Source organism: Schistocerca nitens, chromosome 2 (genome assembly GCF_023898315.1).
Source record: "Schistocerca nitens isolate TAMUIC-IGC-003100 chromosome 2, iqSchNite1.1, whole genome shotgun sequence".
NCBI lineage: Eukaryota > Metazoa > Arthropoda > Insecta > Orthoptera > Acrididae > Schistocerca > Schistocerca nitens.
The window spans coordinates 175,890,221-175,897,152 of NC_064615.1; the positions used below are offsets into that span (position 1 = coordinate 175,890,221).

The 6,932-nt window shown below is 43.5% G+C and overlaps 1 non-coding gene across 1 annotated transcript; it reads right to left on the reverse strand.

Moving 5' to 3' along the window:
* Positions 1-6,563: 6,563 nt before the first annotated feature.
* Trnat-ugu (transfer RNA threonine (anticodon UGU)) lies at positions 6,564-6,638 on the reverse strand. The gene has a single exon. It is a non-coding gene; the product is annotated as a tRNA-Thr (tRNA).
* Positions 6,639-6,932: the final 294 nt, after the last annotated feature.

A 6,932-nucleotide genomic window follows, 5' to 3' on the forward strand; every position in this document is an offset into this window, starting at 1 on the left:
ACAGCTTGCCGAGGACCTTCTAAAAGTCCGGTGCGCCGCTATCGATACGGCTATTGACTGTGGCTCTCACACGCCGCATGCTGGCATTCTTGTTGTGACGGACGTCTCAGCCCACCGAACTGATTCATGATGACGTCACTTACTATCCGCCAGTCGACATTATGCCACGATGTGTGTTAAAGGTACGGCGTTGTCATATATACTTGGTGAGTGTCCTGCCGAGTTATTAGACTTTTGGCACTTCTTAACAAGCAACTACACTATTATGTGGCACACGGTGTCGTTTGTTCGCTTTTTGCGATTACTTGGGGTAGCGTTTACGCATCCTCCGGAGCATTGGGGGTATACCGGCTGTGATAGATTTATGGTATAGCATAGGATGGACTGATGTGAGATAGGATATCAATGGTAATTATAGCGGCTTTAACCCTCGATGAACGAGAAGACGGCCCGAACATGCCGCCTTCAGGCGAAAGAAACTGCAAATAAATAAAAATAAAAGAAATGAAAAAGGAGCATCGTAGCCTTTTTGTCTCCTTCCTTTCAAATGCAGAACAATTGGAGACATGTTTCGTTTTTCTTCTCGGGCTGAGCTAGAACGTGTCAAAAATCCGACCTACTTAGCTTTTAGGGCGAAAGTGACACTGGCGTTAGATATTGTTTTCGTTCGTAGAAAAACTTTTTGGTAAGATCTTATGGGACCCAACTGCTTAGGTCATCAGCCCCTAGGCTGCCACACTACTTAATCTAACTTAAACAACCTTACGCTATGGACAACACACACACCCATGCCCGAGGGAGGACTCGAACCTCCGACGGGGGGAGCCACGCGGCCAGTGACAGGACGGCGAAGACCGCTCGGCTATCCCGCGCGGCTTTTTGTTTGTAGGTTAGATTAGTAATTAAAACGACCTTTGTCGCGTGTTCCAGTCCCGTTTTGGCTTACATTTTGAACAAACATCATACTAATTAAGGCTCATGACTTCGAGGATGAGAGCTCCTCCTCATTCTGTCAACCGCCTTGTCAAGGAGGGCGGAGGGTAGGACTGACGTTCAGGACACTCTCTAGGGTGGGAAATTACCCCTAAAATGCGGAAGAATCAGCAACGATCAACGTCATGACGGTGCAGAAGGTAATGGAAATTGTACTAAGGACACGTAATGTGTACTAAGAGAACATGTGGTTTGTAGTTGACAAACCATCCTGATGAACTCTCCATTAACAACAATTCCAGATTAATCTGCCATTCGAAATCCGGCGAAACCAGTTCTTTTTTACTATTTCGTTTTTGGCCATCAATCTTCTGACTGGTTTGATTCACCCCCCACGAATTCCTCTCCTATGGCAACCTCTTCAGCTCAGAGTAGCACTTGCAACCTAAGCCCTCAATTATTAGTGGATGTATTCCAATCTCTGTCTTCCTTTACAGTTTCTGCCCTGTACAGCTCCCTCTATTACCATGTAAGTTATTCCCTGAGGCCTTATCAGATGTCCTATGACCATGTCCCTTCTCCTTATCAGTCTTTTCAACAAATTCCTTTCCTTTGCGACTATGCGCAGAACCTCCTCATTCCTTATCTTATCAGTCCGCCTAATTTTCAACATTCGTCTGCACTACCACATCTCAAATGCTTCTGATTCTCTTCCGTTCCGGTTTTTACACAGTCTATGTCTCACTACCGTACAATTATGTGCTACACACGTACATTCTCAGATATTAAAGTCTGTGTTTGGTACTAGGCCAGGAAATCACTTTTTACCAGTGCTTGTCTACTTTTGATGTCCTACTTGCTTTGTCCGCCCTTGATTATTTTGCTGCCTAGGTAGTAAAATTCCTTAACCTCATCTACTTCGTGAAAATCAAACCTGATGTTCAGTTTTTTGCTGTTCTCTTTTCTGCTACTTCTCCTTACTTTCGTCTTTCTCCGATTTATTCCGTATCCATGTTCTGTAGTCATTGGACTGTTCATTCCATTGAGCAAATTATGTAATTCTTCTTCACGTTCACTCAGCAAAAGTCATCAGCAAATCATATCATTGATATCCTTTCACCTTCAATTTTAATTCCACGCCTGAACTTTTATTTTCATCATTGCTTGTTGGATGTACAGCTGGAACAGTAGGACCGAAAGACTACATGCCTGTCTTACACCGTTTTCAATCCGAGCATTTTATTCCCCGTCGTCCACTATTATTCCTTCTTGACTCTTGTACATATTGTGTATTACACGTCTCTTCCTATATTTTACCCCTATTTTTCTCACAAATTCTAACTTCTTGCACCATTTTCCACTGTCTAAGCCTTTTTCGTGATCGACAAATCCTATGAATGTGTCTTGAATTTTCTTTAGTCTTGCTTCCATTATCAACCACGATGTCAGAATTGCCTCTCTGGTGCCTTTGCCCCTCTTAAAGCGAAACTGATCGTCTTCTAACACAACCTCAAGCTTTTTTACAAATGGTTCAAATGCCTCTGAGCACTATGGGACTTAACATCTGAAGTCATCAGTCTCCTTGAACTTAGAACTACTTAAACCTAACTAACCTAAGGACATCACACACATCCATGCCCGAGGCAGGATTCAAATCTGCGACCGTAGCGGTCGCGTGGTTGCAGACAGAAGCGCCTAGAACCGCTCGGTCACACCGGCCGGCAAGCTTCTTTTCCATTCTTCCGTATATTATTCCTGTCAGCAACTTGGATGCATGAGCTGTTAAGCTGATTGTACAGTAAAACTCGCAATTTTCAGCTCTTAGTCTTCGGAATCGCATGGATGCTATTTTTCCGAAAGTCAGGTGGTATGTCGCAAGACTCATACATTCAACACACCAACGTGACTAGTCGTTCTGTTGCCGCTTCCCCAGTGATTTTAGAAATTCTGGTGAAATATTATCTATCATTTCTGTCTCATTTGCTCTTAAGCCCTCGAAAACTCTCTTAAATTCTGATTCTAATGTTGGATCCAGCATCTCTTCTAAATCGACTCCCGTTTCTTCTCCTATCACATCAGACAAATATTCCCCTTCATTGATGTCTTCAATGTACTCTTTCCATCTTAAATCTACTCTTTCCACCTATTCGCTCTGTCCAATGCATTTAACAGTAGAATTCCCCTTGTACTCTTAACGTTATCGCTCTTGCTTTTAATTTCACCGGAGGTTATCCGACTTTCATATATGCTGAGTCTGTCCTTCCGACAATCTTTTTTTTTTCTATTTCTTCTCATTTTCCATGCAGCCATTTCGTCTTAGCTTCTTTGCAGTTCGTATTTATTTCAGTCCTTAGCGACTTCAATTTCTGTATCCTTGCATTTCCCTCAACGTTTTTGTACTTACTTCTTTCAGCGATCAACTGAAGTATTTCTTCTGTTATCCACGATTCCTTTGCTGTTAGCTTCTTTGTAGCTATGTTTTTGTTTCCAGATTCTGTGATTGCCCTTTCAGAAATGTCCATTCCTGTTCAACTGTACTGCCTACTGAGCTATTCCTTAATGCTGTAGCTATAGCCTTAGAGTAATTAAAGCGATCTCGTCATTCGTTAGTACTTCCGTATCCCTCTTCTTTGCGTAATGATTCTTCTCGCCTGATTCCTACACTTCAGTCTCTGGATGTGGAAGACAGCTTTTCCTTTCTAATCCACAGAATGGTCCGTTTATACCTGTGATCTATAAACCTAACTCCCTCCTTGACTTCGAAGGTAAAATTCTGAAATCATTATATTATAATCGTTCCAGAAGTCGTCATTTATCACAAAATACTCATCACTGAACTGGGTCTGTTATGGTGACAGTATCTAAGTTAGACTCCACAGGTCGTCCCGGTTATACGCTAAAGATTTCTTTCGTGAGGCAGATGAGATGTTTCATTTGGAGCGGCAGTCAAAGCAGCAGCGTAAAATCGATTGTAATTGGGGTGCCGTATGGCTCTTAAATGTTACTCTTATCTACGATAACGACGCGGTCAAGCAGGTGCGCGAGGAAAATCGCGCTACACGTAAGTGACACTACAATGCTCAACCACTGCCAAAAGCTAGACTTTATTGATACGATCCTCCAAAGACATCTGGACAAAATCACTCAGTAGTGAAATATCTCAACGGTGGAAAGCAATTTAACAAGAGAAAAGTAACTCTTTTCACTACCAATCTAAAGCTCCCCAACAGCGAAATGTAATTGGTGGCCCCAACTTGACTTAGCGTAGCTTATTCAAATACCCTACTTACTACAGACAGGAAGTGGAATTGGAGGTCGCTCTTAAACCACTGTGGCAAACAAGATTTGTGGTTTGTCGTATCACTATTGTATTCGCCCTTAGAGGGTGTCGGACTGTCAGATAACGCAGAACTGTCAGTTTGGAGCCCAATCAAAATTCAGGCTATGTTATATGGTTCGTATACATAATCAGTGACCGCTGATAGATACCTGAAGCGACTGGAAACTCTTCAAAACAGATTACCGAAATCTCCGGGTTATACTCTCAACTCTCACATTGGACAATACTTCCATGTATTAAATCCTGGGTAAATCCATCAGTTATTATACGAAAATAGATTTTTCACCTCACAATCTCATCAGTTCGTTGTCACAAGAACGCCAATATTCGTTTCGTAGAAGACAAAAGATGACCCTTAGTCGCCACTGTCAGGACTTACAAATATTCGTACACCATAAAAAACTGTGACAGTAAGCACTGAAAATGTATAGCAACTGATAATGTACGCTCATTTTTTTTTACTGAAATAAGTGACTTTGGCGAAGGGTAGATTACGTATTATGGCGCAGCGTCCGCGACGCAACCTCTCGGAAACGATGAAGATGTCCTACTTTTCGGGTGCTACTACCGTGAACATCTATGCACAGTTGTTGAAGGACTGTCAAATTATGAGTAGGCGACTAGATGTTGGACGTCCAGATTTCATCACAGAACTTGAAGGCTGGAGGATTGACTGCCCTGAGGAAAAGCATAGGTGCCGATCTGTGGCAGATCCGACTACAGGTTTCACTTAAGTAGCAGACGCAAGTATTTCGGATCATATAGATCGGCGCACATTGTTGAACATGGATTGGGCTGAAGGTGACCGCTAGGTGTTGCCATGTTGACCCAACGAGCTTGTCAATTATGACTGAAATGGACCTGATCTTATAGAGGTTGGGCTTTGGTTCTGTGGAAACTCGTCACCTAGTCGGATGAATCGCGTGTCTTGTTACACCATGTTGATGGGCACTTGCAAATATGACGCCATCCAGGCGAACAGATGCTCGAAGCACACACTGCAACACTGGTGCAGGGCGTTTCACAAGGCTACAACTGTACTAAAGGGGTTTGAGGGTCATGATAATGAACCCACGTTGGTATCTCGACCACAAAAATTCGCCTTATATGAATCCGATGGAATACATTTAGGACGCTATCAGTCTCCAGCTCAGCGCCCAACCAATCACCTGCCAATAATTCACGGAACTAGCATAAACTGCTTTTAGCCATCTGTTGTTTCCTACCTACACAAAGCTACCAAGTTCTACAAGAATCCATAACACCCAGAATTGTACTGTATTGCCTTCCAAAAGCGAACCAAGAAGGTGTACAGGTCACAATTATGGACTTATCACCGTGTTTCTGCTGCAAGTCTCAGGTGTTTGTATACAGAGTAACTGTAATACATACGTGTTATTACGAGTAACATATTAAACATTTGGTATTTTGTAATATTGTCCTAACTTTCTGCTAAAATCATTATTATTGTCGGTTTAATACACTTAAATGCATAATATTACGTATTTCATTGGCTTGTTCCTACTCCAGGTGATACAATGATACGCTGCGCAACAGAATTAGAGAAACACTATTTCGAAACACCGCTATCGTTACCCCTTGCGATGCAAAAGTTTGATTTTGCGTCAAACACACAACCTTCCCCCGCAACAGTACAAAGGCATGGCGCCCGTTGACGCCACCATCGAGCTTGACGATGCTTAGAAGAGCAAAGTGTCAACATATGTGGAAACATGTCCAAGGCTCAGAAGTTCATGTGGCGTGTAATGTGGGCTAATGATGTCACATTTTCCACCAAATTTCACGAAAAATTCTACTCAATGGCACCGCAGACCTGTGACACGATGGGCAGATCGTCACAGTTTCGGTACCCCTTTTTTACTGTTGCTTTGACGCCCCTGCGATGGAGATCAGAAATGCGATGCGTGGTCGACAGAAACATTGCAGATACACATGACACGAAAAGGCCTCAGGGGATGGGACAAACGGCGTCAATGAAACCACTCCATTCCTTAGGAAGGTGATTCCAGCATATTCCGCTGTCGAAAACTACAGTTTGCAGTGCGATGGGCAGTGGAAACGTGTCCTTGACTGCCTTGGAAACTGTTGGCAACTGTCATCGGAGGTGTGTCAAGTGGTTGCCTACCTGCAGGCTCTAGAGCTGCTTCGCAGGTTCTCGCTGCTCGCTGTAGAAGCACATTCTTTAAAATCTCAATAAATGTTAATTAAATAGACACCCTAGCTGCAAGCAGGCGTTGAGACACTTCATTGGGGACATGTTGAAAATGTGTGCCCCGACCGGGACTCGAACCCGGGATCTCCTGCTTACATGGCAGACGCTCTATCCATCTGAGCCACCGCGGGCACAGAGGATAGTGCGTCTGCAGGGACTTATCCCTTGCACGCTCCCCGTGAGATCCACATTCCCAACATGTCCACAACACTACATTCGTAGTGCGCCTAATAGATGTTTGCCCATCGTACTCATTACTCGTGGCAGATTAATCTACCAAGTAAGCAGGAGATCCCGGGTTCGAGTCCCGGTCGGGGCACACATTTTCAACATGTCCCCAATGAAGTGTATCAATGCCTGCTAGCAGCTAGGGTGTCTATTTAATTATCATTTCATTTGAGCAAAGCTGCATGGTCATCGACGGTA